The sequence below is a fragment of the Canis lupus genome, chromosome 5 (genome assembly GCF_003254725.2).
Source record: "Canis lupus dingo isolate Sandy chromosome 5, ASM325472v2, whole genome shotgun sequence".
Taxonomy (NCBI): domain Eukaryota; kingdom Metazoa; phylum Chordata; class Mammalia; order Carnivora; family Canidae; genus Canis; species Canis lupus.
Window position 1 is genome coordinate 15,784,390 of NC_064247.1, and position 24,096 is coordinate 15,808,485.

At 52.1% G+C, this 24,096-nt stretch overlaps 1 protein-coding gene across 2 annotated transcripts in view; it reads left to right on the forward strand.

Annotated features, from left to right (window-relative positions):
* The first annotated feature begins 2,558 nt into the window (after positions 1–2,558).
* FXYD6 (FXYD domain containing ion transport regulator 6) overlaps positions 2,559–24,096 on the forward strand; it is a 30,968-nt gene continuing 9,430 nt past the window's right edge. The window contains exon 1 of one of the 2 annotated variants that reach the window (XM_025465369.3): positions 2,559–2,692. The gene's annotated coding sequence lies outside the window, so the exon portion shown is untranslated. The remainder of the gene's footprint in view (positions 2,693–24,096) is intronic. The other variant, XM_025465370.3, reaches the window with a different exon arrangement.

Here is a 24,096-nt window from a genome sequence, read left to right on the forward strand (position 1 = left end):
AGGCAGGATTCTATTCACTTAGGGGCCAGGCCCACTTTTCAGCCTTACCTTAGCACCACCCTCCCCACAGCCCCTGACCCCACACTGTGGGGTCCCCCTACATCCTAGCCACCCACTCCCCAGTTCTTGCTTGCAACAGTTTTCCTAATGCCTTTCAGTGGCTTCCCATTATCCCGAGGATAAAAGAGGGATTTACCCAGGAACTACCAGGCCTGCCTGGTCTAGCATGTGTTTCCTACTCCAGCCTGTCTCCCCTGCTTGAGGGCCACAGTGGCTCCTTCCGTGCCACGCTCCTTCTGCCTCAGGGCCTTTGCACATGTCATTTCTGTTCCTATGTCAGAATCCTTTCCCAGTCCCAGTCTTGCCTGTCACTCCGATTCCTGGCTCCTTCACCACGTCTCTTTAACACCTCCTGACCTTTTGGCTCGCTTTTCAAATGCTGCATCCTCAGGGCTCTGAACCAGGTTTTCGTGACACACTGATTTGCAGGACCAGTTGATAAGTACCCATCTTGTTCATTAGCCATAAGAGACTACAACTTTCCTTGCGCTGTTGTGGCCTGGAGCTTGGCTGAGGGCTCAGTGCAGAGTGGCTCCTGTCATCAGTAAATGTACTGAAAGAGTGGAGAAGCTGGGGACCCTTTCTTACCCACACTCACATTTCACAGAGGCTAGATGGGCTTCTTCTCCCCCTGGAAGGGAGATGCTACTCTTCCGGAACATGCTTGTGTGGACTACATAGCGTGCCACCCCAACCTTCATCAGTGGTCCTAGAGGAATGATGATGGAGCACAATTTGAGAGGCAAGCGTGACCCTTCCTCTCATGACTATAGATCCTGTCGCTGCAGCCCTTACGCTGGTCAGCAGAGCCAGCAGGTATCCCTAGGAAGTAATTCAGTCAAACACCTTGGAATTCTAGGAAAGGGCTGCTACTCCAGGTGACTTGGCTTTGGAATTCCTTTTTCCCCAAACAGGCTTTCCCAGCTTGGGTTTGGTGTGTCCCCAACAGGAGGAACTCCAAAAAGCAGCACAGAGAAATGTCTGGAAGGCAATATGCAAGGGCATCCGGGAGCGATTAAATCTGCTTGCCCAAGAACATGGGCCCACCAAGGCGTGTGGTTTCATCTCTCACCCCCTCGAGCAAATGAAGAGGGGGGACAACTGTCACCAAGTCTTCACTTGTGGAGAAAAAGACAGGAACAGAAAGTTTACTCGATCTATGTCAAGTCACACAGACTGGCAAGATTGGAGCCAGGCTTAGAGCTTTAGCTTTCAGAGGCACCCATAGAACCCGGGGACTCTTGGAACCATGTCCATTTTGTCCAAGGTCCTGCACTCCACCGATCAGAACTGTCACCCCATTGGTCTCCCTTGTGTGTGTGCATGTGGGGGGAGGCTGCCCACTTGTTCTCAGTAGCCACGTACCGCTTCCAAATCTGCGCAAGGCCTTTTTGAATTCAAGAGTACTTCCTGCCTTGGGGTTTTGAGACTTGATCTTTCGCTAAAATAATTAAAATCATCCAGGGCTAGAGTGAGAAATGGCCTTAGAATTATCTGGTCTTCCTTCCGCAGCTGAAAATACTGAGGCTGAGGGTTGGGGGTGTTAGAGCTAGGGCTGGGTCTCTTCCTGGATGGCCATACCCCTGTCTGTAATGAAGTCCCCATGGCCCTGCCTAGGTGTGGACAATCACAGCGCCTCTCAGGAAACACCCCTCATCCTGTCTCCATCGTGGCTGGGGCTGGGCAGCCTGGTGGCCAGCAGTCCGCCTTCCTGGCTTTGCTGGGGTTCTGTGCCTGGGCCCCTTCCTATAAGCCCTGCCAGCTCCTGCCGGCTTGTTGATCACTTGCTCTGAGCTCCCGGGCTCAGCTTCCCAGGAGGGGAGCCTTCCCACCGCCACCATCACCTGCGAGCAAAGGGGCTCCAGAGCTTCCTTTAGCCCCTGGCTCACGGTTACGTCCCAGGGAGACGTGCGGGAGCCAGGATTTGCATCTTCAAAGTCAGCTGTCGCCTTAAATTTGGATCCTGAGGGGCGGGACGGTGACCGGGCAGGGCCAGGATGAGGGCCCCCCCGGAAGGGAGGGCGGTGGTCCCGGGCGGCACACCTGTCCCTCGGTGGCGCCCCGCCCGCGCCCCCCGCCCGGCTCGAGCTGGAAATGACAACTACAACCGGAGCGGCGCTCAGGCGCCCACGACACAGCCATTCATGCTGCGGGTACACATTCCCCTTAATTGCCAAGGCTCCCAATTAACGTGGGTTGCCGTGTCTGGTGCTGGGCTGCCTCCCGGTCCCCCCCGGTCTACTATTTCCGAGAGAGACACCAGCTCTGTCGCTGTGTGCGTCGCGCTGCCTCCCCGCCCTCCGCCGAGGAAACCCCCGGGCGGGCGGCAGGTGCTGCCCCCCCACCCCCCGGCCGCAGCCTCCTGTTGCGCGCGCGGCCCGCCCCCCAGGCGCCCTCCGCCACCCGCACCCGCACCCGCACCCGCCGCCGCAGCCGCAGCGGGGCCGCCGCGCGCCTCGATGCCCCCGCCCCCCGCCCGGCCGGGCCCCGCCCCCTCGCGCCCCAGCCCTGCGCAGGAGGGAGGCGGGAAGCCCGCGAGAGCCTCGCCCACCGCCCCGCCCCCGCCGCGCCGCGCCCGGCTGCTCGGACCGCGCGTCCTCCGGGATCGTCTCCGACGCCCCGCGCTGTGCAGGTGAGCGGCGGGCGGCGCGGGAGGCAAAGTTGGGCTCCTCGTCCTCGTCCTCTCCTCCTCGGAGGGCGGGAGGCCCCGGGCGGGGGCCGATCGCGGCCGGGAGTTGCGGGTCGGGGGTGTGAGCGGCCCTCGCGGGGCGCCGGGGATGCGCGGGGGCGGGGGCCGCGGCGGTGGGCGTCGGAAGCGGAGCGCGGCCTCTGCGGGGAGGCCCGGGCGAGGCGGGGGGGCGAGCTGGGGCCCGCGGAGCCCTGGCTGCTGCCGCAGCGGGCTACGGCGTCTTGGAGAAGGCGAAGGGGCAGCTCCCACCGGGGTCCGGCGGGAGCTTCCCCTTTGTTACTGGGAGGCTGTGGACACTTGAGCGCAGCCCGGGCGTGTGAAGACGGGGAGGTGGCTGGACGCGAGCGAGTGTAGACGCACCAGCAATGCAAAATGGGACGGCTGGCTTGGTGCTGGGGGGCATGGGCGGGCCGTGGGCAAGGGGCGGGGGGGGGGGCGGGCAGGTAAAGAAGGCCTGGGGTTCCAGAGTATGGCACTCCTGAGAACGTCTGCCTGGGTTTCCTCCCTCCTTCTTGTTTATCCAGTCCTGTTTTCTTCCAGGGGCCTCCCTAATCTCCCCCCACCCCCTTCCTCACGCCCAGCCCCCTTCCCCAGCAGGGCTGGCCCTGGCAGGGCCTCCCCCATTGTGTCTTGCTGGGCTTCCGTGGACAGTTGGAAGAGCAGCCCTGGCTCTGGCGCTCGCCTCTGGCTCTTACAAGTGGTGGCTGGTAGAGAAAGCACCCGAGAGTGGGAGCAGCTGCGCTGGAGAAATGGGCCCGGGCAGGCCCCTGCTGCCAACCCCCAGACATGGGGGCCTGGCTGCTGAGCCTTCTGCCCATGAACGCGGCCTCCGTCTCCACTTCCTTTGTTTCCTTGGTGTGGTCCCCTCTGGCTGGGCCCGGATTTCCAGGTTCGGAGATGGATCAGTGGGCAGCCCATGTCCGCTGTGAAGGGACCCCCACCCTGGGGGCCCAGTGCCCGCATCTTGTGGAGGTATGGATGTGTGTATCTGTTTCCGCAACTTAGCCTTTTGCACGTGACCTCCCTGGTAGTTGCCATGGAAACTCCTCTTCAATTCTCAGCCTCCCTTCCTTTTCCTGCCCATTCCTCACCTCCATATCTCTGCCCCTCCCCCCAACACGGTTGCCTGGATACTAGTGATCCCTGGCTTCTCTGGCTGGGCTACCCTGATAGCTGGCTCCTGGGACAGAGGTGGCTGCTCACCCACTCCAGTCGTCCCCACGACACATCACCCCAAACACATATACGTGCATACCACATTACACACACTCTCACACACACCACGCATTCTGTTGCTCCACACACTCCATAAAACACACCACACATACGTGTGTATCAGACCAGATACACTGCATGCATACCAAATTCACTGTACATAGACCACAACGGAACATAGCACCCTCAATGCCACGTATACTGCCCCACTGTCCCTGTGCAGATGCTCTCACACGCATCAACACACACACACACACGCACACACACACAGAACTTCTAGATAGGTCTCAGGCTGGAAGAGAGAGGGTAGTTCTTTGCCCCATCTAGCTCTGTGCCAGGGAGTGTGTGTAGGGCTGGCTCAGGAAGGCCAGAAGGAAAACATCTCCCCAGGAACCCTGTTGGAAGAAGGTAGAAAGAAATGCACTTTCAGATTCCCTCCAAGAGGAGCCCCTCTCCTGGGTATTAGACTCGAGAGGCTGAGCACCAACCAGAAATTCAGTCCCTCCACTGCTGCTTTCTCCCTGCCCTGCCCCTGAGAAAGCCTGAGGCTCCTGGTCCCCGGCTGGTGTCTCATCTCGGCCCCTAAGCTTTCCTGGCTAACAGGACCCAGTGGCTCCGGGACCAGCAGAAGGCTCAGAGCCTCCACAAAGAAGGGAGGACAGGTTGTGGCTGAGCAAGAGAACAAAGGGGCTGGGGGAGGGCAGGGAGAGCACGCAAAGTAGAGGCAAGGCCAGGAGGAGAAGCCGGAAAGAGCAGCAAGGAGAGGAGCTAGGCAGTAAGATGGCACAAGCCGTGCGATCTGTTCCTGTTGGGGGTCCAGACCACCCCTCTCTCCTTAGGCACAGTTTTCCTGCTTCTTGTGGCTGCTCCAGCCATGTCTGTGCATCTAGGAGAGGAAGCTGGTTTGCAGAGGGGTCCTGCATTGTCAGGGCTTTTCCGAGCCTCATGGCTTTTATGGTGTTCAGGTGGCAGACAGCAGAGGGAAGAGTCGCCCTCCTGGCCTCCGTGTGCTCTTTGGACTGACTGAGGAGTCATTTCACTCAGTCATGCAGTGAGTTGTCTTAAGTACCCGCTATGTGTTCATCGCTGGAGATACTAGGGCGAGGGAGAAGAGAAATCTAGATTTCTCAGAGCCAGAGGGCCCTTGAGGGAACATCCAATCAGGACATCGTGTAGATGAGGCAACAGGCTCAGAAGTCACGCACCCAGCGTTGGCCCAGGCCTTCTGACTTCTCGGCTGAGATTTGTGACGCACACTCCCATCCCACATCTCTTGTCTTCTTTTCTCTTGCCAGCAACCCTCTGGGGACTGAGATGTCCCTTCCAAATGGGTGGGTGTCCACAGTGGGTACCCTAGTGAGCAAAGAGCCTGCGCCATTATATTTACTTGGAGGGTGTGGCAAGGAGAGGGGGGAGAAGGAGGAGTTGAGCCAGCCCACCTGATCCACCATAAATCAGAGCACACGCTCCCTTGCCCCTGAGCCCTGTTGGACTTAGCTGGCTGCCATCTGGAGGGCAGGCTGTGCCAGGCAGCCCCTAGGACTCACTGTCTAACAAATCACCCACCTGCCTCTGCCTGAGCGCCCTGGAGGAAGCAAAGCAGTCCTGACAGGCACAGTCCCTCGAGGCAGAGAGCCTGTAGCGGCAAGGCTATGAGCCCCGAGGCACAGACCCAGGTTCTGGTCCTGGCTCTTCCCCAAGGGCAAGTGCACTCATTCCACGGATATCCTTTTGGATGCAAACTGGGCTTTTCGAGGGAAGTCAGAAATGGTTTAGATTGATTTCAAGCAGGTGAGAGCCTCCACAACTTTAGACCTCTGTTTCCACATCTGTCAATAGGGGGTTTGGAGTCCATGATTTCTAAGGCATTTCTTCCTCTAATTTTTTGTAGATTATACAATCTTGAAAGAGCCCTTTTCTCTCCAGGTGCCAAATTGTACTCATTATTTCATAATACAGGGTTGCAGCTGAGCTGAGCAGGGAAGGCGCTGGTTTCTGGTTCCTTCGGAGAAAGCCTCTCCTTTTAGCCGGTTGCACAGGAAGGGCTCCAGAAGCTGAGCCCGGGTTTTCTCCTCTTGGGCTGAGGAGCCGGCCCCTCCTAGACCTTGGTCCACCTCTTCTGTTCGGTCAGGATGGAAACAGGCTGGGAAGAGTGTTGACAGAGGTGGCCCCTGGAGAGGATGAGATCCAGGGCCACCGGTTGTGGGTGTGTGAAGTTTCCAAGGGAGAGCCCTCGGCCAGCTGGTCACTGTGGCCTGAGGAGCCGAGTGGGGCCCTCTGTCCCTGATGAGAAGCAGAATATCTCTGGCCCGTACGAAAGCCTGGAACCAACTTGGCAGCCTCTTCTCCGCCCTGGAATAGGAGGGAGGAGGAAAGACCATGACTGGGGGAAGTATGAAGTCAGCCCGGAACCCACACAGGAGCACATTTGGGGCGGGTGGGGTGGGGTGATGGGAGCATGAAGTCCAGGAAGAGGGCCCAGGGCCCTGGGGACCAGGCTTGGCCATGGGAATGTGGCTGTTCCCATTCAGAATATCCGACTTGGGCCAGAGGGGTCAGGAATGAGGGAGTTGGAATGACAGTGACTCCCACACAGCTGGAGGGCAAAGCCAGGCCTCAGAAGAGACCAGAGGCCAAGGTCTTAAATCCAGCAGAGCTGTGAAATGGTGGTCCCGCATTCACTGAGCCCTCCTGCTCAGGTCCACCGGTTGCTTTGCCCTGGCCCTGCCTCCCACCAGGACGGCCCTGCAGCCTTCCTCAGCAGGAACTGCCTGGCACTCACACACACGTGGGCTCACACGTGCACGCACTTTCCCTTTCTGACACATACCTAACCTTCCAGCCCTCCCCCGTGGGCACCTGCTCGCAGGTCCCCACGCACCCTCTCACCTCGCCCAGCTGCAGTCTGGCACCCAGACCATTGTGACGGGCCTCTTCCCTTGCTCTGTCAGCCCCGATCCACTTTACTGGTGATCCCGAGGATGGGGTCCTGCTACATCACACCTCCGGTGACTCTCCCTTGTCCATTACTAAGGACAGGGGCCGGGCTCTGGTGCTCAGGCTCTCATAACCTGGCTGTGGCTACGCTCCCAGCACTGTCCCCACATGGCCAACCCTATCTGCCTATGCTCAGGCCCTGCCCGGAAAGAGCCCTCACCCCGGCCCAGCTGAGTGGAGACTCGTGGCCTTGGGAGACACACAGGCTTGGGTTCTTATCTGGGTTCTGGAGCTTCCTAGTTTTCTTAACTTTCTAAGCCTTGGTTTCTTTATCTGTCAAATGAGCACAAGGACGCTGGGGATGAGCTCTGTAAGGTGCTGTGCTGGGTGCCTGGTGCAGGGCCAACAGTAGATACTGGCGGCTGTGATGATAACGATGGTAGTGATGGTATTATTATGAGAAGGGAGTAACTACTGTTCTATCAGCCTTTGAGGCTCCTCTCGAGTGCTCATTTTTTCAAGTAGTTTTCCCCAGTTCCCAGTACACAGAAATACTCTCCTCTTCCCTGGTCTGCTGAGTACATGGCCTACCGTGCATGCATTTTAGCTATGTCTGTACGTGCCTTCTCCCCTCCACCTTCCTGACCTCTTCAAACTTTATTTATTTTTTAAAAGATTTTGTTTATTTATTCATGAGAGACACACAGAGAGAGGCAGAAACATAGGCAGACACCCTGTGGGGAGCCTGATGCAGGATTCGATCCCAGGACCCCGGGATAATGACCGGAGCCAAAGGCAGACGCTCAACCACTGAGTCACTCAGGCGCCCTTTCCTGACCTCTGCAAAGGCAAGCCCTGTCCCCCACTCAGTGCCTGGCATGGCACTGGACACAGGGAGAAAGTCCAGTGAGCATGTGGGAACTGAACATATGGGAAAAAGTCCTCACCCACTAGGAGGTGTTGAAAACCCACTGGTCCCTCAGAGCTGTCTCCCTACCCATTGCCCATACCCAGGTACACACCACACAGTCCTAAGGTGAACCTTCCTTTATGCCCGTGCATCCTCTCAGTGTGCTCAGTTCCTTTGGTAGAGTCCAGAAAACAAGGATTTGACCCCCATCTGAGCTCTGGAGGCTTCTAAAGGTCTGGGTCTAAAGTCGGTGGAGGGAAGCTGTTTCCTCCTAGTGTTTTGGTGGGTGGGACTTGACAAAGCCCCAGAGAGCAGAAATGAGGCAGTGGAAGAGAGGGGCTCGAGAGAGGTTTTTAATTCCTTGCATTTAATAAAATGCATAAAATTCTACACAGATGCTCAGGTTGTTCTGAGCTGGATTGAATTATAACTACAAGGGATAATGATACCGACCATCCATTCACTGAGTCAGTGACCTTTATTGAGCAGCTACGGTGCTAAGTGCTAGAGCTTCAGAAATGCCTAGCATGTGCCTCTGCCCCCAAGGGGTTCATCGTCTGATGGGGGAGACACGCTAGTGATGGCAGTACAGAATGTGGGAAGAGGTGGGGGCCTTGGCTCAGTGGGAACAGGGGAAGGAGGGCATGTGGCAGGAGGGAAGGGACAGTGTGTTTCTTGAAATGGAGGCAAACAAGGTTGGGTAAAACCTCCAGCCTTGCGTATACGCCCACGTTCACCCTCTGGAGATTAGGACCAGTTTCCAGGTATGCAGGCCCACGGATTGGGGTCTGTCCCCATGCCACTGCTACTCTGAAGCCAGACAATGTGAATATATGCAGAGTACTCTGTAGGCTCAAACACTCAGGCCAGGGCTGTGCTCTCCAGGAGCTGGGCTGGGGGGGTAGAGAAGCACAAGGGGACTGGCCAAGCAGCCTGGTACTGTGGTCTGACTATGGGCAGGGTGACGTGGGCCTGGCCCCAGGCCTCTGGCCCTGGCAGCCGCTCTGAGTTTCTGTTTCAGCCTCTGCGACGGCTTGTCTGGCCTCTCTTGAATGGGCCTTTGTCGGGAGGCATGTGGAGGAGGTGATCCCACTGCTGGCCTGACTCACTCACGTCTGCGCAGCCTGCTGGGGCTCTGGCCCGGGGCTTCTGTGCAGTGCTGCCCACTCCAGATTCCCGGGAACTGGATGAAGTTCCCCTGAGGGAGGGGCCCAGGCCCCTGTGCTTGCACTCAGCAGGCTGGAGTCCTGCTGTCTGACTCACTCTGAGCAACCTCATTGGCCTGTGCTGGGCTGGCCACACAGTATCTGCTCTATGCACCTGCCTCTGAGGGCTGTCCGGAGCAGCCCATGGGGTAAGGGCTGGCATGGCACTCTGAAGACTCACGACTGGCAGTGACCGGGTGTGGGGAGGGGGCGCAGGGAACAGCAGGGCACTGTGCTCCCACTGGTGGATCTTTCCAGAGAAATTCTTAGAAACCAGGCCTGTGTTTGTGATTTGTGAACTCTTTGTATCCCTTTCTAAGGAATATTAGGCCTTATTTCCTCTTCTGGTTAGTTCTTTTCTTCCTTTGACCATGTTCTCTGCCCCAGAAGGAACTCCACGTTAGAGATAAGATGCCCCTGGGTTAAAATAATTTATCTCTACATAATAAAGGAGCTTTGTCCTGGATTGGGTCTGGGCTCTAGAGAAACAGCTTCAAGGCTTGGGGACCTGTGGGTGCACCGTCCTCCATGAGTGAAGGATGTCAGGGGCAGACCCAGAGATGGAGCCATGTGGGGAGGCCCACAGTGCGATGAGAGGGACCCAATAGGAACCACCCTGGGAGGGGTCAGTATAATGATGGTCTGGGCCCAGGGCCTTGCCATGCTGGTAGGCTATCCAGCTGCCTTGAGGCAGTACAGGGAATTCAGTAAAGTGTCACAGCCACTGTCAGCCCCTTGGGCCTCCTACAGCGTCACTGTCCTCTGCTCTCTCTTCCATCCCAGGCTTTGAATCCTCTCTGTTCATCAGCTGCTCTTTGGAACTTTGTAAGGGGGCCAAACATTTCAAGTTGGGTTATTAAACAGAATAATTGATATTTAATGTTAATTTGAGGGGCACTTAAAATGCAAATCAAGGGAACAGGTTGCATTTTCCTCTGGAGGCCACAGATCCATCAGTGACCTCTGGTTGGACCCAAAGCACTTGTTTTAAACGCAGCTGTAAAAGCCTTTGCTGGATTTTGGCTCTGTGATTCTGAACCATAAAAGCCTGACTGCTATTACAGGAGCATCAGACACCATGAACAGGGCACAGGGCTCCACACTGCTTTGCCAGGAAGGTGAACAGATGTGGGAGTGATGGGAGGGGGTTGGAGGCTGTTTTGTTTTTAACTGAACTTAAAATTCTGTATTATTATTTTTTAAATATTTTTTTTATTCATGAGAGACACACAGAGAGAGGCAGAGACACAGGCAGAGAGAGAAGCAGGTTCATGATGGAGACTCGATCCCAGGACCCTGGGGTCATGACCTGAGCCGAAAGCAGACACTCAACCACTGAGCCACCCAGGTGTCCCTTGCGTTATTTTTTTTTTTTTTAACAGATTTTATTTTATTTTTTGAACAGGGTCCGGGTTAGGGTTACTGAACAATGACAGATTTACTGAAAAATCAAGCAGATAGTACAGAGAGATCCAATATAATCCCCCTGCACACAGTTTCCCCAAGTTTTAACATCTTATGTTAGTGTGGTATATTTGTCACAATCGAGGAATCAACACTGATACGTTACTATTAACTACAGTCCATACTTCATTCAGATTTCTTCGGTTTTTACCTAATGTCCCTCTTCTGCTCCAGGAGCACCACGCCCCGCAGAGTTGTTCTGTCTCCTTAGGCTCCTCTTGGCTCTGACAGCTTCTCAGACCTGCCTGGTTTTTTATGACCTTGACAGTTTGGGGGAGGAGGCTCACGTCGATTGCAGGATACCCCTGTCTGATGTTTTTCTCGTGACTCGACTGAGCTTATCGATTTGGGGGAGGAAAATCACAGGGGTGAGATGCTACTTTGATCGCATCACGTCACCATCAAGGGCACGTACTATCAGCGTGAATCATCATTGTTGATGTTCCCCCACACGCACCCCCCAGCACAATTCCAGGGCCTGCTGATTAGAGCTGGGCTCTTTCAGACATCAGTCTGTCAGCTAGCCCTTGCTCGCTGTCCCACCTCAGCTCTTGCAAGTCATGGGGTAGCACAGAGGCTTTTCAGCCCTGAGAGCTTCATTAAGGAGAGCATAAAACAGCAAGTGCCATGTGCCAAAGCAGTGCTGATGACAGGCAATAGGTGCTCGCTGAGTCTGAGGAAAGATGAAGACAGCCAGTCCATAGGCCGGGGTGGTAGTTGGACCAGGACAACTTTCTCAACTTTGGCTGTGCATTGGTGGAGGCATTCTAAGTGGTGGGAACAGAATATACAGAGGCGTGGAGATCAATGCATGCTTGGCAGGAGACAGGAATCGACTATCTTAGCTGAAAGCATGGAAGAAAATACTGGAAGGGAAGAAAAGGCCTAGACCTAGAGATATTTATGTGCCACAATAAAAAGTTTCTATTTTTAAAAAAATGGATGGGATACTAGGGCACCGTGAATGCGTTTGAGTTTGAGAGGGAAGTAATCAGAATGCCAATTAGATAACTCAGGCAGTAGTCAGTCTGTCTGGGACAAACGGACAGGAGGGGGTTGAAGGTGAGGGCAGCTGTTGCAATGTGAGGCAAGCTGCTGCAGCCACCAGGGAAGTGGCAGTGAAGGTTCTGGAGTGGAGCGAGCCATTGGAAGAAAAGGCCAGATCAGAGAGATACTGCGGGAGTCAGCATGGCTGGGACTCTGCCGAAGATAGAGTGTGCAGGCTGGGAGGCAGGGAGGCTGGGAGGCTGGGAGGAAACCTGTGGACGGGGTTAGACGGTAAGCTCCTGGAGGGGGACTGTGTCATTCTAGTACCCTCAGTGATAGTTCTCGGCCGTCAATAAAGGTTCATTAACTTGACTCCTAGAAGGGTACTAGTGCCACTCCTTCCAAAGTTACACCTTGGAAGGTGCAACATTACCTTTCTGTGCTCCATCTACATGCAGGCAGATCTGAGCTGTCTGGAGAGCAGTCTGATTTCAAAGCTCCGGTGACAGTGTCAGTGACCATTGGGATGGGAAGTTATTTACCTCTGAAAAGAAGCATTTGGTGAAATTAAAACATCTTCCCTTGGGAGAATGTTGTGGGTGGGGGTCTGATTTGGAGTGGAACTGGTCTTCAGTTCTATACCCTGATCTGATTCTGAGCCACACCGGAAAAAAGCAGGGTTGGCAGCTGGGCAGCCCCCTCTGAAAGGCTGCCAGGGGCCGGGCTGGTAGTTCTGTGGGCTTCCCGAAGCTCCAATGAACAGGATCACCTACAACTGGCTGGGTACACTGTCCTGCTGTGGCATAAATGCTCTGGTGTTCTGCAGGGCAGAACAGGGTGCCCAGCAGCTGTCAAGAGGGGCGGAGGCTGAGGAGGGAGACCAGGGTGCCTCAGCTGGGATGGGGCAGAGGTGTGAGCCGCTGGGTTCCAGCGCTGGCTGACGGGCCAGGCCTCCCCTCTCCTCCCAAGGGGCTGCCCAGGCAGTATTGGGCAGAGTTGGGCAAACAAGAATGACATCGTGCATGCTGAAGTTAGACAGACCTAGCTAACTTTATTTGGGTTATTCTCATCCTGGTTTTTCCCTTGGGTCAAGGTCAGAACACTCCCATCAAAAGAGCCCACCTTGGACTTGGGTCAAGGTCAGCACTTTCATTTCCCTGAGTGCCCCTGCATTGCCACAGCGGCCAAGGGAGCATCCAGAAAGAGTGGAAGGGCACGGTTGGCATTTGGCCCCCACAGAGTTAGGAGCCGTTGCCTGCGATGCCACTGTTTGCTGTGGGTTGTGGGCAAGTCACTTGACTGTGGGCCTTGCCGCTTCGGATCTGTAAAATGGCAGGTACCCAACATCACATGTGGTGGTGATATTCCTGTGAGCTAGTGCTTGTGAAGATGTCTGGCAAGTAGGCTGTCTTACAAATGGTCAGCGTTATGGACACCACCATTTCCACCTCCTGCCCCTACAGCCCCCAGGGCAGGGATCAGGAGCAGGGAGGGGGGAACACACAAAATACAGTTGCTCCCCTTTCCTCTTACAGCAGCCACAGGTACACTCGGGGGTCCAGGGAGGAAGAGTCTCTGTCCTGGTATATCTTGTCCTGGTGTCCCCTAAACCCAAGAGGTGGGACGGTTAGGGCTGCCTTAGGCATGGTACCCCGGTTCTGCAGACATCTGCATGACCCTGCCTGTGAGTCTCAGGGCCCAGCCCTCCCTGGAGGATACACTGAAGGGGCTTCTCGTGGAGACAGTGGCTTCTCCCAGAAGGACTTTGGCTTCAAAAAAAGACTGGGCATCGGGGCGGGTTGCTGGGTATCTCCAGGGCTGGGCCTCAGGCTCCCGTACCCTGTCCAGCGGAGAGCACGTGCCTTCAGTTGGGCAGCAGCCCTGTAGCCGGGGGGCTCCAGATGCTTTCCCCTGGAGCAGCAGCTGTCTGTTGACCTTCCCCCTCCGCCCTGCCCCCCCCTCCAACCCTCCCCTCCACCATAGTGCATTTTCCTTTCTCTGCTCTTTGGAGCATCTGCAGGACTAGGGCCTGCAGGGGGAGGGTGGAGGCCCCCTAGGGCCTTACAGGGAGGACAGCAGCTCGGAGGCTTGTTCACGGTTTCTCCAGAGCAGACCCTCTGGTCTCTCAGTCGTCCCCACCTCTCTGCTTTGCCACCTGTGTTGCCTCTTCTCCTTCCCTCTCATTTCTATCTCTGCAGGGATTCTGGCCCCAGACAGACCTCGGCTCATCATGTGGCCTCTTTGTCCACTCTGTGTCAGCCTCTCCTGTATACTTCCCTTTGGGCACATGCCCTTTTCACTTTCTCTTCCTCTAGGATTTCCTTCCTCTTCTGGTACCTCAGGCCTTCTGTGTATCTTGCTGCCGTGTCTCTGGATGTGGGCTGTCCCGTTGTGGACAGCATGTCACCAGCTCCGGCTGCCCTGGTGACACCTGCTCTCCCCATGCCACTTGGCTGTGACCCTGGGTGACAGTGGAGGTTTCTCTTGGGGCAGGACAAGGCAGTGGCTCGGGGGGGGGGGGGGGGGACTTTTGAGCCCGTCCAGCCCTGCTCTGACTGTGTCTGCTGCAGGCCGAGGCCCCTCCCCACCAGTCAGGAGGACGCTAGAGCCTTCCGGAGCTTGGAGGAAGAAAGCAGGGGAGGGAGAAGAAGGGATCAGGGCTCTTCCCCCGGGTTCCAGCTCCTTCTCTTTTTCTCTTCTCCATTTTCCGTGAGAACGTAGAAGAGCATGGAGGGGGAGCTGAGGGAAGAGTCGGGGAGTGATCACAGTCATAATGCTGGTGCTTAAAGAATAGTCCTGTTTGCCCGGCACAGAGCTCAGCTCCAACATGACAGCTCTTTTTGTGGCAAAGAGCAGAAACCCAGCTCCATCCTGGTTGGACAAGGCAGGTATCATAGTCAGAGCTGGACTGCGGAATGGGCAGCGCTAGTGTGGGAGCTGTGGGCCAGAGCACACCCAGCCCCAGCCCGTTCCCTGTCCCTTCTCTGCACACCTCTCTCCCCACCAGCTCTTCCCCTGTGGGCTGCTGTCTGACACCCCCACAGCCTCCCTGACCCCCACACCTCACAGCTTGGCAGCCTTGACCCTTCCTCCCTTGGTTCTCATGATATGACAGCCCCTGGGGGAACAATGAGGTCTTGGACCCATTCCTTTTAGCCAGGAGATCTATAGGGTTGGAGTGGGGGAGGAGCCCTCCCCCCTCCAAAAGGAGATGCCCTTCTCAGAAGGGAAGGCTCTGGGCAGGCCAGCAATAATTGCCCATGCACAAAAGTGATTTCTTCTCATCCTCACAGCTCCTGAGATGCAAGGTGTTATTCTTATTCTACATTTCAGATGCAAAGGCTCCAAGAGGTAGAGTCACTTGCGCAAGGCCACAAAACCACTGAGTGGCAGGGTAGTAGAGTGGTTCAGAGCAAGGACTCTGGAGCCTGATTGTTCGGGTTTAAATCCAGGCTCTGCTACTTCCCAGCTCCAGGACTTTGGGCAAAGTACTTCACTTTCCTGGCCTCAGTTTCTCCATCTGTCTAATGGGGATGATTGTCATCATAGCCACTTTCTAGAACCGCTGTAAGGGTTAAATGAGTTAGTATATTTAAACCACCAAGAACAGTTCTTGGCATGACACAAATGCACCCTAATCAGCTGTGCAATTCTGTAATCTGTTAAAAAAAAAATCACCCTCCTGAGTAAACAGCTCTCTATCCAACAAGGGACTATAAATTCTCTCTCAAGGGTGAGCTGGCAGGCACTGTATATTCACTGTATGAATATGTATGAAGCTAGAGATGCTGGGGAGCTTGGTTGGTGATGTTCACTCAGAGGCAGGAGCGCCCTCTCTTGTGGCCCTCTGTGCAGAGCTCGGCCCATTAGACTGGGGTAGGAGCGAGGAACAGGGTAGGAGCTGCCTGGGGAGCAGGCCCCCTGTCCTCGGGCAGCCCCAGTATGGGTGGCCCACCCAGAGGATGTGAGTCCTCCCCTGTGATGAGTCCCAGGCTCCCAGCAGGAAGCCTACCCATCCTCCACCAGCAGGGAGGCCCACAAAACCGGGTTAAAGTCTAGAATCCAGCTGTCACCTGCCAGGGGACTGCACTTTCTCCACCTTGATTTCTTTGCCTTTAAAATGGGTTCGATGGTGGTGCATCCAACCTACTTCATAGGCTATTTATTGTGATTATTACCAGCTCTTGTACCAGTTCAGGCGCCCAGACTGGGCTTCAGATATGGGCTTCCTGTCTCAGACTCTTTAGTTTTCATGTTTCCTTCCATGGAGTTTATAGGACTCCTTTGTTCCATGCAGACCTGTGTCCCCCGCCCCAAACCCCCAATTGCCAGCACCTTGCTCATTCCTACCACCAAGTTCACTGCTTCCCACCACCTAGGAGACTCCCTTGTCTTTCCTCCACCTTCCCCTTCGCACTCTCGTCAAGGCTGTGCTCCAGGAAGTGCACAGCGTGAGTGGGGACTGGGCTTTGTGGGAGCTGCAAGGAGCCCCAGCGCTGAACATCTCTCCTCAGGAGCTTCGTGGGTGCCCCTCAGCTCCGGGGCACCCAGCTCATGTGCATGGACCCGGGGCAGAGGCATACTGGCCTGGGGGTGGGAGGTGGGCAGCGCTGCCCAGAGGCGTTCAGTCAGCGAGGCTGCAGCTACATCTCAAAGCCCAGATGAGGAAGGGGAATTCTAGGCAGCTTCCCGGGGCCAAAGATGATCAGGAGTCTGGCCTGTATTTTACAGAAACAGATAACGAAGCTCGTGGCCTTGGGCCACTGTGGTTGGGGAGCTCCAGGGTCAGAGTTCAGGGCATCCATTTGGGGGTTTGAGACCACAGTGTGGTCCTGGCCTTCCAGGTCACTGGTCAAACACCACATCCTGAAAAGGGGCAAACACCACATCCTGGAAGCAGCCGAGGTGCAGAGGAGCCGGAGTGCTGGGCTCAGCAGGGAGTGTGGCAAAGTGCCTTCTGAGCTCTTCCAGACACAGCTGTCAAGTAGATGGTTCTCGTCCTTTTGTTCTCCGCTTTCTCTTTATTCTCGAACATAAAGCCGCAAGAGAGCATTAGGCTACAGCACCCAAGATGGGAAGCAGAAAGGTGATGAGCAGTTCAGACAGGAAAGGGCCTCTGGTGAGAGCGAATGCCGAGGATGTCTGGTTGCCCTGGCGTGGATGGGGAAGAGGGGGGCATTGGCTGTGGAAACGGGGTACCAGAGAAGATCAAGAATATTCTAACCTTTCCAGCTGAGGCATTATCACACCTAAATTGTCATAACGGTACAGCACATTCCAAAGCCAAACCCCGGGTTTGGACAATATCTACTGCCTTGTGCAGGCCACTCCCCCAGCATGTGTACCCGAGAAGTACTGGTCCCACCTGTGAGGTGCACGCATGGCCCTTTCACAGAGTCCCAGGCTAAGGAGGCCTGAGAAGCCTGCGGGGGCCAGTCCCCCATCTCCAAAAAGCTCTTGACACAAATAGATCAGATAGTCTCATCTGTTTTCCTGCCGGACAGTAAGACTTGCCAATCAACATCTTAGGCACATGAAGAACCCACCTCTGTGTCAGTAAATCAGACCAATTTGTTGGTGATGTTTCTTAGTCCTTAGCTGGCCTTGGACTATTCAGATCTAGGCCACCTGCACCAAGCTCAGGCACACGGCATGGCCAGGATCATTGGAAAGGACTTTCTGTTTTTTTCGTTGTTTTTTTTTCTTCTAATTTTTTTCCCCTCCTGTTTTTTTTCCCTCCTGTTGAGAGACTAAGGGTTGGGCTTCAAGCCTTCTGTAGGTCCTCTCTGGATCAATGCCATTGCTCACCGTCCAGAAGCCACCACTGTCCCCCTGAATGTCTCTGGTCAAATGTGGTCTTCCATTGGAGAGCTGAGGAGCCTGTCAGGGGCTTCCCTCCTACCCTCCTCTCTTGGCCCTGGTGGCCCCCATCCCTGCTGGTGCCCTCTCTTCTTCTCTGCCACCCTCATGGCCTCCTGTCCCTCAACCCTGGCCTGCCCAGGTCCCAGTCCCAGCACACCAGAGCCCGAGACTGGAGCCGCCAACAGCTGTGTGGCCTGCCTGGCTGCGTGAGTCGGCTGCATCACTGCTCTGTTGGGGCCTCAGTCTCCTCAAATAAAAACTAAGAGCTTTCATCTCCATCGTTCTAACCCTGGCGTGCTGCGATGCTGGCTCCATCTGGTAAACCTCACATCTTGGGTTTTATCCTATTTATACACAGTGCAGCCTTCTTTTACCAGGTTTCTTTGTTGCAAATTTGGATACATCACAGGCTAAATTATATGCAGTAACAGTCCAGGATAGCCAGTTAGCCTAAACAATGGGGCCCAGGCATTCTGTGACCCTGTGACCCCATCAGAGGGTCCCTTCCAGCATGTCCTGTCTGGGTGGGGGAGGAGCTCATCTTTATTGGGGGGGATCCTGCCGGGATCCTGCCAGGACCCATGCCTTGGTGGTCCCTCTGGGCATGTTTTCATGGGCTGAGTCTGAAAGAAGGCAAACAGGTGAGATGCTCGGGATGGACGGGGTGCAAGGCTTTAGGGGTGGAGGGACGGAGGGATGAGCGTGAGCTAATCAAGTCTCACTGTAATTTGGAGCCTGTGCACTTTAGAGGGAGGTTGTTTTGGAGTTATTTTCACAATAGAACCGGGTATACTGCTCTACCTCACTGCTGCATGGAATCAAAACTAATAGAGCATGTTGCTATATCATCAACTAGTGGCTGCTTTTTCTGAGCAGCTTTTACCCAGCAATTATGTGAAATTATGTGACTCAGAATGGAAAGATAATCGCCAGAGAAACTCTTCTGATTGCTTTCTCCGGCACATGCAGAGAGCGACTGCAAAAGGCAGGAAGGCCAGGGAACAACACTGACACGGAAGGGCTGCTGCCACCTGAAATGCCAGCCGTTGACCAGTGTGGACAGAACAGAACAGGAGGGGGAAGGGAAACGAGTGAAAACCTGAATTCTTTTTCATGAGATGCTACAGAGGGAGCAGAATGTGGCTGGTCCCATTTTCCAGCTGGGAAGGGGAGTCTAAAGGGTCTAGAAATTCAGAGCTGGGGAGCGGCAGAAAGAGGAGGCATCGGAGTCTCCTGGTGATGATGTTTCCCAAACCCCAGGCCCTGAGAGCCACATTCGTAGGCACCGCCCCCCCCAAACACACACAGAGGCCCGGGGCCTCCCATGCATGTGGAGGCTAGTGTGGCCACCTGAGCCCCTTCTCCCAGAGATCCTCCCTCTTCTCTTCCATCTACTCCTTAGACTCTGTAGCCTGGAAGGGAGACTTGACACTTCTACGCTCAGCACCCACCCGTAGCCAGCCCCAGGCAGCTCTGCTTCCTTTCTGGGAGAGAGAAATGTGTGGTAACTGGGAGGACTGGGGAGGGCGTGGGCCATGAGGGGCGGTTGTGTGGGAGGGCAGGGAGGCCCAGACTGGGTTTCTTGGTCCAGCAGTGAGAGAAGGACATTGTGTGCCTTTTCAGAGGCTCCGTATGTGTGTTTGGCCACTTGACTCCGGGGCAATGCCAGTGGTACCAATGAGACTTTCAAAAATGGGTGTAGGGGCCAAGAGGCAGCCTGAGAAGGCCTGTGCTGAGGTGTGGCCGGTGTAGGCCAGGCTTGGGCAGCAGCTTGGAAGAGCAGGGAGTTGGTCACTTTCCAGATCTGTAACAGTATTTCTTTGAGCTCACTGTAACTTGATCAGAAATGCTTTCCTCAGAACACAAAGACAGGTCTTTACTCTTCAGCTTGGCATTCGAGATCCTCCACCATCTGACTTATCAGAATTCTCACCATATACCGCCCATGCTCTACTCAACAGGGTTGTTCACTGTTTGGAAGGTTGCTTACTCTAGAAATGGCAAATACTTGGCAGGTTGCTGGCCCAGCCCTCTCCAGTGCCAGGCAGGCATGACTAAGGGATGAGGCCCTCTCTCTCGATGGACCTCATCCAGAGCCCTTCTGAGGTAGCTGCTTTGGGTAGCCACCATTGAAAGAAGTGCCTTGAGGATCAACTGGAACTGGACTTGAACTGAGTACTGTTTGTTATCCCTGCCTCCCATTTTCCCTTCTCAGTGCATCAGTTCATGCTATGTCCTCTGCCAGAATGCCCTTAGTTTCTCTCTTCCTGCCCCGTCCATCAAAATCCAATCCTCCTTTCACTGCTGAAATGTCAGCTCCTCCGTGAGAATGCCCCTGGTTCCCTTGTGAATTGCCTGTTGTCCCCTTCCCTGCCCCGATGGACTCTCCCTTGTAGTCTCTACCTCTGCCTCTCATAAAGCTCTCATCACTCTTGCTGAGGTGCCAGAGCATAGGCTGCCAAACCCTGCCAATCCTTGGAAGCTGAGGCTATGTCTTGTTTGTCTATTTATCTCTTGCAGAGCCCAGAACAGTATGGCCCTTTCTAGGATTCAGTGTGTGTTTGTAGGATGGACTTGAATCTGAGCAGCTGTGGAGGGGATTTGGGGAGTTGATGGAAAGGTATGGCAGGGACTAGTGTGCTGGAATCCTTGACGTGTCTTTCCTGCTCCCAGGAGGGGCCAAAAACCCTTCTCCTGGCTAGCAGCCAGTACCAGCTGCTGTCCCAACCAAGAGGGAGGGCATTACACTGAGGCTAGAATATGAGAAGGCAGGTCAGAATTATTGAGATCACCTTCCAATCTGTCCACAGAAAGGTGAAATGAAAACATTGCAGATAAACAAAATAACTGAATTTGTAACCAATAGAGCTTCATTAAAGAAAATTCTAAAAAGATGTTCTTGAGGATCAAAGAAAATGTCTGGATGGATGGCTAGGATTCAAAAAGAATCATGAAGACATCGGCTAGTAAATACATTGTATTAGTTATCTCCTGCGGCATAACAAACGAGCCCCAAACAATAGCATTAGTTATCTTGTAAGGTTTCCAAGGCTAGGAATGAGGCAGCAGCTTGGCTGTGTGGTTCTGCTCTGAGTCATTAACGAGGCTGCAGTCAGGCTGTCAGCCAGGGGGGCAATCATGTGGAAGCTTGGAGGATCTGCCTCCAAGCTCACTTACGTGGTTTGTGGCAGGTGTACTTCCCTGAACTGAGGCCCTCTGTTTTCTGCCACGTGGGCCTCTCCACAGGGATGCCTGAATATCCTTAAGACATGGCAGGTGATTTTTCCCTAAGAGCAAGCAATGAGAGAGAGAGAGAGAGAGAGAGAGAGAGAAAGAGAGAAAGAGAGAGAAAGCCATGGTGCCTTTTGTAATCTACTATTGGGAATGACACGTTAATTCCACTGTGTTTTATTGGCCACACAGTGCAGTGTAGAAGGGAACTCTACAAGGCTGTCAATTCCAGGGGGTACTGGAGACCAACACACACGTAAATCAAAACAAACGTGTTTCCATGAAACATAAATACTAATATCTATGTCCTAGAATTAAAAAAAGAACTGAAAGCTTTACAATAATAGCATATATGTTAGGGGGGAGGTGGTTTGTATTTTTGTATTTTTCAGGAACGGTATTATACCTAGTAAGTATGATACCTTTTAACGTTAGACTTTTACAGTCTTTGTTAACTCAAATACTGTCTTAGTCTCCTTGGGCAGCTATAATACAGGATCATAGACTAGGTGACTGACTCAATAATAGAGGTTTATTTCTCACAGTTCTAGAGGCTGTAAATTCAAGGTCAAGGTGTGCTGGCAAATTTAGTGTCTGATGAGAGCCTTCCTCCTGAGTCACAGATGGCCATCTTCTCACTGAGGCCTCACTTAGTGGGAGAGGCGAGAGAGTTCTCTTTTATAAGGGCACCCATACTGTTCGTGAGGGCTCTCCCTCAGGACCTAATCACCTCTCAAAGGCCCATCTCTAAATATGTCACATTGAGAATTAGGTTCCAGTACATGAATTTGGGGTACACAAACAGTCCAAAGCAAACACACGTGGTAAAGTTCCAAAGCTCACTATTAAGACTAGCAATAGCATGTATAATTGCTCAACCAGTAGAGGGAGACAGTGAATAAGAAGAAAAAAAATAGTCAAAAATAAGAAAAAAAAAAAGTCAAAAGAGAAACAAGTCAGACCAAATATATCAGTCAATAGTCATAATAAAGTTAAATGGGATAAAATTGGCAGTTAACAGAAATTATCAGGTGGATTTTTTTTTTGGAATTTTTTTTAAATGTAGGTTTTTGCCATTTATAAGTTGATAAAATGCACATATAATATATAAGGACACAGGAAGGTAGAAAGTGAAATAGAATTTAAGACAGAGAGAGGATCACTATATAATCCTAAAGGATCCAACTCACAGGCCAATATAAGAATTTTAAACTTTCTTTTAGAATATTGTAAGAAACACAGTGATAAATATGTAAATCCTTCCTCATAGAGGTAGCTTTTAAAGCACCTACCTTAATTTTTGATAGGCCCAACAGTCAAAAAAGAATAAGAAAATATATAGAAATATAAATAACACAGTTAATAATCTTAATTTGTTGGGCACACAGAACTTTCTTCCCAAGAATCAAGGAATTCACAGTCTTCTAATAATTGAAATATAATTTTTAAAATAACTAACCATATAATAGGTCAGTAAATTTTGAGGTATCTGTATCCTCAGACCATGTTTTCTGACCACAGTGCACATCAGTTAGAAGTCGATTACAAAGGTAAATTTTAAAAATCACTATACTTTTGGACATTTAACACACATGGCTTCATAATTCTTGGTAAGAAATCATGGTACAGGGGATCCTTGGGTGGCTCAGTGGTCAGGATCGAGTCCCGCATTCAGGCTCCCTGCATGGAGCCTACTTTTCCCTCTGCCCGTGTCTCTGCCTCTTTTTCTCTCTGTGTCTCTCATGAATAAATAAAATCTTAAAAAAAAAAAAAAAAAAAGGAAGAAATCATGGTGCAAATTTAAAGTACTAAAAACTAAACAATAATCCAAAACCACATTTCAAAGCTTGTATGTTGGGGTGAAAGTGGCATTTAGAGGATTATAGTCTTTGATGCTGATATTAGAGAAGAAAGGCTAATTATTAATGAACCAAGTATCCATCATAAGAACATAAATATAAAGAAAGAATAATAGGATAAAGTCAAAGAACACATAAGGGCAGAATGAAGGACAATTTAAAACACAGTAAAGGGGATCAGCAAAACCAAGAGCCGGTTCTTGAAAAGACATGAAATAGGTGAACATCTGGTAAAGGTGAAGAAAAAAGAGCGCCATCACAAATAAACAATGTTAGGAATGCAAAAATGAGAAATAACCACAGATCCAACAGAAATGAGTGGTTTCTTTCATTTCTTTTCTTTTTTTAAGATTTCATCTATCTATTCACGAGAGACACAGAGAGAGAGAGAGAGAGGCAGAGACACAGGCAGAGGGAGAAGCAGGCTCCATGCAGGGAGCCTGATGTGGGACTCGATCCCTGGTCTCCAGATCACACCCGGGGCTGAAGGTGGAGCTAAACCGCTGAGCCACCCGGCTGCCCAAATGAGTGGTTTCTAAAGATACATAGAAAATACTATAAACAACTTTATGGCAATAAATTTGAAAACAGAAAAGAGCACATTGCTATAAAAAATTATACTCATTAAATATGTACAAGAAGAAGAGAAATCTGAAGAATGTCATGGCCATTAATGAATTGGAAAAGCAATCGAAAATCCCCCCACAAAGAAAAGACTAAGATGATTTTATCATTTAGTTCTACCAGACAGTCAAAGAACAGATTATCTCAGTCTTCTGTAAACTCTTCCAGGGAATAACAAGAGAGGAAATACTTGCTCTGTGAGGCCAGGACTACCACGTTACCAGGCAAGGTCAACACAATAAAATAAAAATTGCAGCCCAATTTTACTCATGCACATAAGTGCAAAAATCCTAAACAAAATACCAGCAAACCAAATCCATCTATTTACTAAGAAGACAATGTATTGGTCTTATCCCACCAATGCAAGGATGATTTGACATTAGATGACCCATGCACATAATTTATTTCATTGATAAAGGTAAAAACTATAGATATAGAACACTCATTCATAATTAATGTAAAACAAAAACATCTTGGAGAACCAGGATTAGAGGGGGGATTTTTAAAACATTAGAAGAAATCTATTTAAAATCAGTAATTCCCTTCTTTTTATGGCTGAACAATATTTCATTGTATATATGCCACATTTTCTTTATCATTCCTCACCATGCACACAAAAGATAATTATGTGAGGTGATGGAGGTGTTAACTGATCTTATTGTGGCAATCTTTTGCAGACTAAACGTGCATCAGATAAATCATCACACCTTAAACAATACAATGTTAGATGTCATATCACAGTAAAGCTGAAAAAAATTAAAAATAAACACACATAAAAATGAAATACAAGTAAAAAATAAAACCAGTAATAAGACTGCATGTATGTGAGTGTGTGTGTCCAGTATTACTGCTTCTATTCTACATTTTACTGTAAGGCCTAGCAGGACAGAAGAAATGAAAATCAACAGTGTAAGCATTGGCAAAGAAGAAACAGCACTGTGTCATTTGCAGATGATATGTCAGAGAAAACCCAAAGGAATCTATAGGTAAATTATTAGAAATAATAAGAGTTTAGTGAGATTATTGGATTTAAGATCAATATGCACAAATCAA